Source organism: Bombus affinis, chromosome 2 (genome assembly GCF_024516045.1).
Source record: "Bombus affinis isolate iyBomAffi1 chromosome 2, iyBomAffi1.2, whole genome shotgun sequence".
Taxonomy (NCBI): Eukaryota; Metazoa; Arthropoda; class Insecta; order Hymenoptera; family Apidae; genus Bombus; species Bombus affinis.
In genome coordinates this window covers 15,860,051-15,872,800 of record NC_066345.1, presented here as the reverse complement: position 1 = coordinate 15,872,800, position 12,750 = coordinate 15,860,051, and the positions used below count along the sequence as shown (strand labels likewise).

General features: G+C 37.9%; 1 protein-coding gene across 3 annotated transcripts in view; it reads right to left on the bottom strand.

Moving 5' to 3' along the window:
• The window catches only part of LOC126928872 (GTP-binding protein RAD-like), a 77,314-nt gene that overhangs the window by 42,301 nt on the left and 22,263 nt on the right, over positions 1–12,750 (bottom strand). The gene's annotated exons all lie outside the window — the stretch shown is intronic.

The following is a 12,750-nucleotide window of genomic DNA, read 5'->3' as shown; positions in this document are numbered from 1 at the left end:
TTTTTTGATAAAAAGTGGTATCTGCGAAGTGTTCATCTTGAAATGTTCTGGCTCCAATTTTATCAAATTTCATTAATTTCGTCGTTTTCGAGGAAACATTGCAAAAGGAAGATAAGTTCAATGAAAATTGATTTTTTTACCAAAAGAACAGTCGACCCTTTCGACGTGGACGATCATATTCCACTTACGAATCAATCGGAAGCTGTCGAGTGGTGATGAGAATTTTTTAAAAATAAACATCAGTTTTCTCTTTTTTTCTTGCAAAGTGGATAATCGAAAATCCTCGTTGGACGAATGTGCACAAACGTGGACAAATCGCGGACAATCATATTCCACTCGCAGAATCGATGAAAAATATTCACCGTTGGATGCTGATGTCAAATTTTTTAATTCCATCGTACCTTTTCTTTTTTTCATCGAAGTGGGCCAACGAATACTGTCCATTTTTTTTTTAAATAAAAAATTGCGTTTGGGGACGTCGACTTGGCAGACCCGTGATCTCATCTACCGTAAATGTTCCTCGCTCCAAAAATACACATAATTTCGCCATGGAAATTCAAGATCGTGCGTCGCACACGACTGAAAGGTCAGTTCGTTGTGACGAACAATCGTCCATCGGAAATGGTACAATGCGTCACGTTGGCAAACGTCGTCAGTTTTCGTATCGGTTGGTGCTACCGCAATATTGTCGTAGCGTTGTTGTGTTGTATAGGATTGTGTTACCAGATTGAGGTAGGTTCGGGGTTAGATTTCGGCCGCTGTGTCGTGAGACGTTCGCCTACGTTCGTATATCAGCTCTACACACATTCTAATTTATGTTAGGTTGTCCGAAATGTTTCTTTCGTTTTATAAGGAAATGATAGACGCGCTATGTTTTTTCTTTTATATTAATTTATTGAATTATGCGCGAATATAATGATGGAAATAGAACGAAATGGATCAATAAAATAATATAAAACAGAAATTGTTGTTCATCTCGTGAAACGAAAGAAACTTTTCGGACAACCTGATATTTTCCCAATGACGTTTGCGATAGCCGTGATCACTTTTCTTGGACTCTTCCATTTAGAAGTTTTATCGTGTGGTGAACCATACTCGGGAGTATGGTAGTTGGCCTAAATGCTACACGTTGCAGCTTAATTCTTACTTGGCCTGATAGAGTCCGCTAAGCGGTTAAAAGTTGCAAATAAAAGATTAACAAGGGGAGAGGAGAATTCCCAAGCCGCAAATTCCAAAAATCATGATACTTTGAGGATGTGTAAGGGATATATATATATATATAGACTATAGAATTTCGTTTTGCTGGCCAAACGACTTTATGAGGGTGAAACTGAACCCCGAAAATCCGGCTAGTTTATGATTTTCCGTTATAATTCGCGAACTCTCGGAGATAGAAAAAACGTTTTCAGGTAAAAGTTACTTCTTTTAATTGGGACTATCGTTTAAAGTAAAACAATTTGTTAATTTCCTAGCTAGTTATAACGCAAAGTGGAAAAATAGCGGAATTTCCAGAGATCAATTTCACCCACATACGGCGATTTTGGGCAGAAGGGAAAATTGCGTAATATTATGACTATATATCGTCTACATATCCCGAAAGTTTCATAATTTCTGGAATTTGCGAGCTGGTCATCTTCCTTTGTAAATGATACAGGCTCGATCGGATTTCATTTTCTTTGGAACGTAGCTCGTAGGTATTTTAATTACACGATATGTTTTTCCAGATGTACCTTTTTTTTTCTATAATGAATTACATTTTTCTTTACAAAGTAGAACACACACATACACACACACATATATATATATATATATACAGTAGCTAAAAAGTGAGCGATCATTATATTTGCCAACTGTTTTAAAATACCTAAGTGGAACGAACAACATGTCGTCAGAAAGTTTTATCATCCTTTTTATTTATTTTCCAATGGATTCGTACTCGTGAACTTTTTAACCAACTCTAACGATAAAATGGTAAGTTTACGCTTACCCGTATAAGCTCTCCCCTGAGGACCGAAGGGTTTATTGGAATTTATTAAACGTTAGAGGTGGGATTCTGGATATGTTTTTGCTGTTAAATGAGAATCCTCCCTCGGTGGAAATTTCGAAACTTCTTGTCGATTATCTGTTGCGTGGCCGGTAAATTTCGACCTACGTCACAAGTTCTCGAAAGCTTCTGCACCGAGCAGACAATCCACGAGACACGCTGTTCAAGTTGATAGCTTTGCAATGCTCTGGTGGCCTCTATTGACGAAGGATTACCGAGTTTAATCGCTAAATATTGAAATTTATACCGTGTTCCCCTGGACTAAGATGAAACAATAACATTAGCTTCCTCGTTTGCTATCGTTTCCCAGAAATTGCGAGGAAAAAGAGAAAATTCGATCTCTCTCGATTACTTTCTAATCCATGCTGTTGTAATGGAAAAGTATTAATCGATCTTATGGTAAACACCAAGGCGATTGCCTTATCCTCAAAGCGAAATTTTCCGGAAAATAGTTACAGACTTTAGCCTTCTCGTTTCTCAAGCTCTTGACGACGATTCGTGGGATTTGCCGCATTTTCAAACGTCGCTATATTATCGCCAGATCGTAGAAAATTAGATCCACGAGAAATACGATCGTTTCTTGCGCCAAAGTGGCACGGTAGCAGTTGACACGAAATTATCACAGCCCGATCGAGTATAAAAATAGAGCAAAGGAATGGATTACTTGTAACTGTTTCGTTTTTCTTTCTTTTTCGCCTCTAACTTATTCGGCGGTTTAATTTCGAAAATAGGAAACAGGGCAATGTTTCCCTAGGCAATTTTTCCTTCGAAATTTGAACAAACAGTAGCAGGGACAGCAACAACGTAATTCGTATTCAATGTTTGCTAAAACTGTACGCTCCTCGATATGAAAATACAGGGGAGAAAAGCAAAACACGAATTCTGGGAAAATCCTCGTGCGACGGAATTTCCATCAGAATGTTAAACAATCGTATAGAAGAACTGACGGATTTCAGCGTGATTTCGAAACGATATAAATATTTCTCATAATCAACGACGAGTTATCGTTAGAATTTTCCATTTTCTAACGTTTCTTGAATTCCCGATTAAATTCTTAAATGCGTACGACATTTTTCGATATTCTATTAAATAGTAATAATAATATAAAAATAAATCCATTACGTAATATCATATTTCGAATGTTAAATTTAAACGATCAATTTTTCTCGTACACGTTTCACAGCTGTTTTTATTTTTCATATTTTTTACGTCTTTTTAAATTACGCTATTTCACAGTTTCCAGCTGCAGCGTAAGATGTAAATGGACGACGATGGCCAGCGTCGTTCTGATACCACGCTGTTCGTAGTTGCCATGCATATTTTATAATCCGACGTGTTTACGCTTCACACGCCACTAATTTGTAATTACGGATCTATCAGGAAGAAAATAAACGATCGGACACTGTCTGGAAATAATCCTGAATTAACGACTGTTCGCACGGCTATACGTGCTACCAACGAGACACGAAAGCTCCAGTTTTTCTTCTCCCTTTTTCGTTTCGTTCGTTTCGTTAACGTGACATTTTTCTTTGCGTTGATGGCGAAGGAGCTTCGGGACCGATGAATCTGACGGCATGGAAAATCCTTTTTGCTCTTTACACCGTGGATTTCTATCGATTTTCCTGCTTTCACGACTAGCCGTGTGAATACATCAAAGTGAATATCCTCAAATATGAAAAAGCATAGCAAGCATACATGCTTTCGTTATCGATTTTTACGTAACTAGAATCTTTCCTCATATGTTTAGTCAAATGATCTGGTTGAGAGTTTATCTTACGTAGTGGGTTGCGTAATGAGAAACTGAAAGAAAATATTAAACAGTGTAACAAGTTCTCTTCCGCGAAAGAGCATCAAAGCTCGCTTTTCTGATAACTGAAGATAAAGAGCCACGCGAGAAAATTGTATCATCTACTTTTAACTTGCTTCTATGTTGGCAAATTTATTAATCTAAAAGTCCAGGAATTTACAAATCCATCTAATCTGCTAATTGACTAATCTTCTACTCTACTGACCCACGGGTCGATTAATTTATAAATCTACGGATTACTAAATTCTCGAATTTTGTTTGCGAATCTGCTGCTCTCTAAAGCTTTGCGTTGCTAAATTCTACAAATCTGTAGATCTCGAAATTTCGAAATACCACAACCTCTAAGCTTATAAAGTGTACAGATCTACGAATCTATGAATCTGTAAATCTACGAATCTGTAGGTCTGTAAATTTCTGAATCTAAATGTAAAAATGTATAAAATTAGCGAACCGGCCGATCTGTACGAACGTTAATTGAAATGTGAAAAAGAAAAAAGAAAGAAAGTATTTTCAGCCGATAGAAACGACGAAATAAACGATGTTTCTGTAATTTTTCAAGTAAACGCAGATTGGGACGCGGCAATCAACGGTATTCTAGCTAGAAACGGTGGAATCCAGAAATGGACGCTAGGCGCCGCGGCGAAATGTAACATCGACGAAGGATCGACGTTCCGTTGTAAATTCAACACCGATCTTCAGTTGGGTTTAAGCTTGCAGCAGAAACTCGACGAGAACGCCACGTTAAGTTTGTCATTTAACATCGATTGTGCCAATGTAACGAGAGGCGGTCACAAAGTCGGCTTGGCCTTCGAAATCGAAGCGTGAACAACCAATTGTCGACGTTTCGAATTGTCTTTTGTAAGAACGTTCTTTGATGTCTATTTTTTTTCTTTCATTTTATATTTCTCAACTTTTCGAGTCCGCTTGTTTCTCGCCTATGTATTGTGACTGTTCGTATTAAACGTCCGATATTGTTATTAAAGTAGCACTTTTACTTAACTGTGTTGCAATTTATTCGAACTTTCAGATACTTTGTTTTATCATTTAAAGTCGTAACAACTCGTAGTTTTATTAACGTTTATTATTATTATTATTTTTTTTTTTTATTAAAACAACGTGCGCGTATATTTTCGTTTTTACTAGAAACTCGAGTGCGCCGAGGCTTTCAGCAAGTTGTTGTTTATGAGACGATCATTTTTTTTTTCTTTTTTTAGGAGGTATAGTAATTTAAAAATTATTTGAAAATAAAGGTGTAACAGGTATTACGATTTGTGTTATTATTACGCTGTATTTTAATACACGGAGTATCTAGATACACAAAAGGAAGAAGATTTGAAATTCGGATAAATACAAATAAAAATAGCAATATTTTCAGCTCTGAATCGGAAGAAGGGAAGAGAAGATTACGGTGAAATTGGGGATGAATGACCCTCTTGTTTCGAAGTGTTATGGCTACTATTAGAAAGAGGATTTACGATTAGATAACTTGAGGTACGAACAGAATATACTGCAACGTAGTTCGATGTATTAACAAAAATGGATTTAGCATTAGAAAAAAAAATACAAGACGTAAAATCCATAAATAATTTAGAAAATATTACATCTACATTGTATCGTATTCTCTGTAATTGGCCTTGTATTATTGGTTTCGAAATATATTTATGAAATTATAAATGATAATTATGAAAGGAGGGGCGAGTTCTATTATCTGAAAATTCCCTCATCGAGAGATTTATATCTCCACATTAACCTGGATACTACAGGTTACAATCTATTTAACACTACAACTACCACACCAATCAAATTGACTGGTTTTACAATTTTATTTTAAAATTTCCACTTCGTGTTATATTTTTCCCGCAATGATGTAATGACTTTCGCAACGATAACTAAAAAAATAATATAATGAATTTTATTTTCTTTTTTATGTACTCAAACTGAACATAATTTTGTATCAAGGCTACTTATACCAATACCAGTCAAAACGAATGGTACTTGTCAAAGTGTTAAAGGGTCCTGCAATCTGTTTATCCCAATTAACCAGTTTCCTCGTTTTGTACAACCTCCCACACGTTTCTCAAACTTTTAGCGATCGCTAGAACGCTAGATGCTAACGTTAGAAATGCCACAGCACTCAAAATGATTGGTTCTACAATTCTATAAATGTGTCAACCTTCGTTTAGGGATCATGGTCCCAGATGGATTAATAACGTTGAGGCTGAGGTTGACTGATCGAAGAACCAGTGGATGAATTTGTAATAGAAAAGTATATTGAAATACTTAAAGGTATAAGTATAATGTATAAGTTTATGCTGATTCAGATCCTTACTCTCTTAGTGTTACTAAACAATGGAATGATAGGGAGCACGTTCATATATTTGTAGCAAAAGGACATTACCAAAAAAGTTAAGCTTGTAGCTTGGGCTAGAGGTTACAGAGAACATAAATAGAAATCTGTTTATTAGCTTCTTTGTTCCTAATCCTTGCAACCCAAAACATAATGTATACTCAATACAATAATATGCACCGCTCCTTATTTAGAATATTTCTGAGTAATAGCAGTCTCTAGGTCATAGATATACACAAATAAAGATGTAGAGTTTTTCTTCAAGTAGTTACTTCAACAAATAATACCAAAAATGTACTACATAACATGGAATTCCTTCTATAAGAAAATAATAAATCAATAAATATAAAAATATTCTGTTATTACGTATTTTTTAAAGACCAGTCATTTTCACTGATTTTGGTAGAAATAACTTCGTGTTAACTATCGGTAGCTAGTGTTAAGCCTTCCTTATGTCCCTATCCAATTCCACGAAATACACAACAGAATCTAGGTATTAACGTCTGAAACTTCAAAAACGTTACGATCCTCGGAAACAGTGTGCGTGAACTTCAATAACATTCCGAACTTCCCAACAACCTAACGTGTATTGGATTAATATAGGAGAGTGGATCGATAAGTAAGTTACAGCTTGCCGATAACTTTCATTCGGAAAAAAGATATACAGTTACCGTTGTTGCTGATACGGATGAAACATTGTTTCGCCTGGTAAAACGAATACAGCATCGTTCTACATCGTGAACACCTATCATGTTTCAGTTCGTCTACATCGATTAACAATACTATATCAACCACTGTATCATCCATGTATATTAACATTCGTTAAATGTTTAAGAACGTAACTTGATTCGCGCAAAGTATGGTAAACTCGGGTTTCCCGTAACTTGTGATATAATTTCATTTATGTCGAGTTAACACTGTCTCTTATTACGCTAGTCTTGCTTAGAGAAGATGTATATCTACTATGCGTACAGTTTGAGCCACAAAATACAGAGCGTGATGCACAGGCCATTGAAAAGAAGTGAACGATGATTACAACTTCCGATGTTGAACGTGCAGATAGCGAAGGAAATCTACGATACGAAGGAAACCTCAAGAAAAGTCGTTCGACGTTTGTTTCTCGAATTTATAATTCCAGTACGAACACTAATCTACAGTGTGTTTATCCGAGCTGATGTTTATGCTAAAGCCGATGTTTATGAGCTGATATTTGTACGATCTTGAAGCAAGCCTCGTTTTAATTCTTTAAACGCATCTCTTTTATTTATTTTCTATTGCACATTCTCGTGACTGACGTCAGAACATTTCCAAAATACTGCATACGCACGTATGTATTTTCTACAGGACAATTTCGAGAGATGAAACGACAGAGTTACTGTGTCAACGGCGCTAGCATTACTCGATGTACACAGCGAGGAGAAGAGACGATTTTACGCGTGTAATGTAACGCGTTGCAACGTGTGCAGAATAATCCAGTATGACGATCCACAAATGAGTGGGATTCGCGTAAATGCGATTCTTGATCCTGCGGGTTTCCCTCCGACATTTTTCGACCATTGTTGTTGCTATCGTTCCGCGTGCGTCTATAATTCCAGTGTGCAATTTGTTTGCGCTCTACATCAGATATAATATTAATGTCGTGGCATGTCTTTGTCGTATCGTATCTCGGTATTATCTTGTGCAAAATGTTCTGACGTCAGCTGCAAGACAAACGACGCAAAGAATAGGAGAGATCCATTTAAAAAACTTAAACGTAATGTCCACAGGGCATTTCAGAGCCACTTCGAGATCGTATAAATAAGAGCACGATAGGCGCTCTTTCATGACTTTCGTTTGAATCATTTCTTCGTGTGTTTTATATTAGGTTGTCCGTTCAGTGTCTTTCTTCTACAGACACGTCTTTTACAATGACGCATCTTTATACAAACATGAAACCTAATCTGTCGAACGTTGCGATCTTTATTTTGATAGAAGAAAATGGATCATACGTAATTCGATAAAATAATATAAAACAGAAAATGTTGTACATCCATTATTTCCTTATAAAACGAGAGAAACTTTTCGGACGTCCTGATAGTTTCCCAAATATCCTAACTGCTCGCAGATAAATGTACGGCAATGAAAAAATACGAGGTTCTCAAATATTAAAACGGGTTTAAAAACTTGAACGTGAGGGGGTTAAAAACTTGAACGCTGGGCATTTCAGGGCCACTTCGAGATCGTATAAATAACAGCACGATATACGTCCCTTCATACGCTACTATATTCGTTTCAATCATTTTTTCGTATGTTTTATAGTTTTTCAGATATCCTAACGGTTCAGATAATCAGCGTGACAGTATAGAAATACGAGGTTCTCGGATATTAAAAAGAACTGACGATTTCCACGATATCTGCTCGAGCAAATAAAATTTAACAATGAGAGAAGAGATCGTTCTACTATCCGAGAGTTCCATTATCCGAACATTTTCGTCCCTCTGTTGGCATCTGACACGGGAGACATATTACAGTCAGATGAATTCGTCACGGTGCGAACTACAACCTACCTACCTGAACAAAAACACGCAATTCCATACAAAAAGAAAAAAAGAAACAAAATTTCAGCTGAAAATTTCGAAAGTACATCCACCGAGAGAAGATTTACGACCAATGATTAATAATTGCGCGCTTCAAATGGGACACCGCGTATTTGCAAAATGACAAGTTTTTTTTCTTTTTTTTTTATTATTTAATTTGTACTTTACAATTTATCCAGCTGGACAGTTGGTGAATTTTTCTAATTTAATTGCCAAACAACACATGGATGGCTACCCCCAGCTGGATACCATCTTCGAGTTTGTCTGTTTTATTTCCTTATTGAGGTCAGTGGGGTGTTTTCTTTTTAGTCTTCTTTGTAGAATTTTTGTTATTATTTAATTTGTACTTTACAATTTGTCCAGCTGGACATTTGGTAAATTTTTCTAATTTAATTGCTAAATAACACGTGGATGGCTACCCTCAGTGGGATACCATTTTCGAATTTGTCTATTTTATTTCCTTATGAGGTCAGTAGGGTGTTTTCTTTTTAGTCTTCTTTGTAGAATTTTCTTTTATTATTTAATTTGTACTTTACAATTTGTCCAGCTGGACATTTGGTAAATTTTTCTAATTTAATTGCTAAATAACACGTGGATGGCTACCCTCAGTGGGATACCATCATCGAGTTTGACTATTTTATTTGTTTAATGAGGTCAGTGGAATGTAGGATAACACGTATCTCGTAATCTCCGTTCTCAAATTGGCTGCGAATTTTGCTAATATAAAATCACGACGTTTCGTTATAACTCCAACGAGATATCCAAATGTTTTACGCGACAGACACATCTGTAATACCTTCGTAAACGTTCTCTATGGTAAACGTTCAAGTATTTTCACGAACATATAGAATTTATCGACAACCGTATCACCAGATGTTATCGCAAATCGCAAGATTTAATTTTAGGATCGGACGTGATATGCATTTCACGGAAATGCCACGCATAAAACCAGAGCGAAGAAGAAGAAGATACTCGAAGCACGTTTATCAAAATTCCATTTGAATACAACGCCGTAGCGTTCTCCTTTCCCGTTAACAGCTATTTCGCGAGATCTTGATCACGCGAAGCGCGCCTCGTTGTTAGCCCGATGCAACGAGCAGAGTATAACAGTCGATGCCAACCCGCAGTTTTACAAACGCCGGCTACGCAACGATTTTTGTTCACGTTGCACGTGCACGTTGCTGAAGTGTATCACGTAGCGGCGTTGTATTTCACTTGGCTGTTGGCAACAGAACCAGAAATTAATGAAACCGGACCGTTATTGATCTTGTTGCTAACACGTAGTTCCATTGTTTTAACGAGGCAGCATCTTGTCCGCGCTTATCACTGGCACCGATGAAAATTTGCCAACTTAAAGGGAACCGTTCGATCGCACGGAGTTCATTCTATCAACAGAATTGCGGACGATTTGTGCCGGATCGCTTGGTTTATGTTTTTATGACGTTTTACGAGGGACGTTTTATGAGAAGGCCGACGGTTATTTGATCCTTAAACGTACAACGTTAACAATCGTATCTACTAGATTTTCTAATAAATCGTTTGCTAAAATTGGCTCGTTTCCACGAGTGTTTTCTTCCAATCAACGATATTAATTTATCAACCTTCGAGACACGAGAGTTACGGCTTTAAAATAGCAGCGTAAAAGAGTTTATGATAAATGGAAGATGAAAATAGGGGTGAAAGTTTCTCGTAGAAAGTCGTAACAGGTGGCAGGAAATGGATATTTTATGAGAATTCAAGAAGAGGGAAAGATTGTCGATAAATCTTGAACAGTCTATAACAGAGAAAAATGGATGTTCTGTATATAAAAAGTTTCGACACAAAAACACGTGGTCTATTATCATACTTTCCAGGATAGATGGCCATAAGAGAAACGTTGCAGCAAACAAGCTTACGATAAAGCTCATCAATTAACTGCAAGTGACGCGAAGAGACCCGTTTATAGCTTATTAAAATTTAAATTACAAACGATAACGTCTACAGTGATAAGACTTTCATTACCGTGGCGTATTTTCGATCTATTTGACTCGTATTTTATACGTACGTATTCCTCCTATACGTTGCTACAGCTTTATGTTTCCCCTTTAATTCAATCATCGGATTGATAAAATTCGCTTTTTATCGGTAAAACCATTTAATCTTCGTTCGTTTGTACTACGCCAGAACATGGATCAGCTTTCGTCGCTTTCGTCAATGAAGATGCATTACTATCAAAGAAATTTACACAAATTTCCGTGGTTTTTGTTACGAGTTTGTCGATCGTTTTACCATCCTTTATTCGTTAACAACAGCAGTATCGTTTTACTCGAACGAAAAGTTCAGCGTGTCTCGGAAACAGTACACGTGGCAGGGAAGGTATTAAACTGTCGATATTGCTGCAGCAGACGCTTTTGCGCGCCGTGTGACACGGCACATTCGACGATGCTTTGGCAAATTAATGCGAGCCACAGAAACGCAATACGTACGTATACACGTTGGCTACGTGCTAATTAATTAGTGCGTAGAGTATAGAGTATTAGAGCCAAGTATAGCAGAGCCGCCTACCATTCGAATATTTTGTTAGCCGAACGTTCGACGTGCGCGTTGGAAAGAGCCGCTCTATCCACGAAGCGTCGCTTCGTGTATTAAACGCGCTGATCCTAACGTCATTGTAAAGTAACATGCACCTGTCCGCGAAACAGCGGCCAGTCGTTTTCATCGCTGCGCGTTTCCGTCGCGAAAACTGGCGTTAAAGCCGAATTTACGCTCTTTCACTTGGCAACAACACGGCGGATGAACGCCGCTTTCATTCTTGTTTCATGCGCGGATGAAACCAGATGAAAGCAGCGTTCATCCGCCGTGTTCGTGCAAAGCGAAACAGCGTAAACTCGGCTTGAAATTGTCAGTAGCGAGGCGAGTACGACGTCGCAGCTGTAAACGAATGTAGCGATGTTGGGTGGAAGCGTCTTGCGCGTCGCTCGACATTTTAGTAGCCAGGCAAAACCTCTTACCGATCGCTTCTTAGACTTGTAGCGGCACACGAGCTACAGGGCAATTCAAATCATGTTGTTTTGCCTCGGAGTATCAATATCGTTAGAAAACACGTAATGTAATGTAGTAACTTAATGGGTCTTAGAGGAAAGGACAAGTAATGATGTTTTGATTTAATAAATGATATTCGAAGCAACGAAATGATTACAATGCTGTTGTACGTCCTATTCTCACAGACGGCTTCCGACTTCCCGATTCACGCTCTTCGGCTTCTACACTCGCTCGCTCTCGCTTCTCAAGTCACACTCTGCACACCTTTTGCATCCGTCCTCTCCGGCTTCTCAACTAATAATGCCTTTAACGTCTCTTTGTCTTTTTCCGCCGTTCGAGACACGTGTCCCGAAACGCCCGTGGCCAGGGTCACGCAGGCCCTTTCCACGAAACTATCCACTTAAAAAGAACCGACGACACATTGATGTACCCGACAATGCCGCGGCTCTCGCGACATTGTTTACGATTCGGCCGATATCTTAGGCCTCTTGTCCACGATACTACAGTAATAATAAATAAACTCAGGGGAAAACAATGTCGCTGTTACGTGCAACCCTCGAACACAGACGAACGTGAATTTCCCGACTCTCCTCCGATCAGTATAAATAAACAGACGCGATCGTAAGGATTATAGTATCTAGCAGTTATCAATCTAATCAGCGAGTATATTAGCGATTATACAGTGTCTTAGCGAATCCGTAAGTACGAGCGTCTCAAAGACATTATCCGTATTTATTTATTAATTATTTTAAATACACCTGGCGGTTTCAACAACGAGCAATCTCGTCTTATAAATCTCACGATCAACCATCCTTTACATAGTCCTCTACGGACTGTACACTGGCGTGGACGTATCGCCGCGTCTAACGGACTACGCTTACGTTCTTGCGAAGCGACGCTTCTTTTCGACCAACGTTAGCACATGCATCGTCGTACGCGTTAGAGCATAAATGAG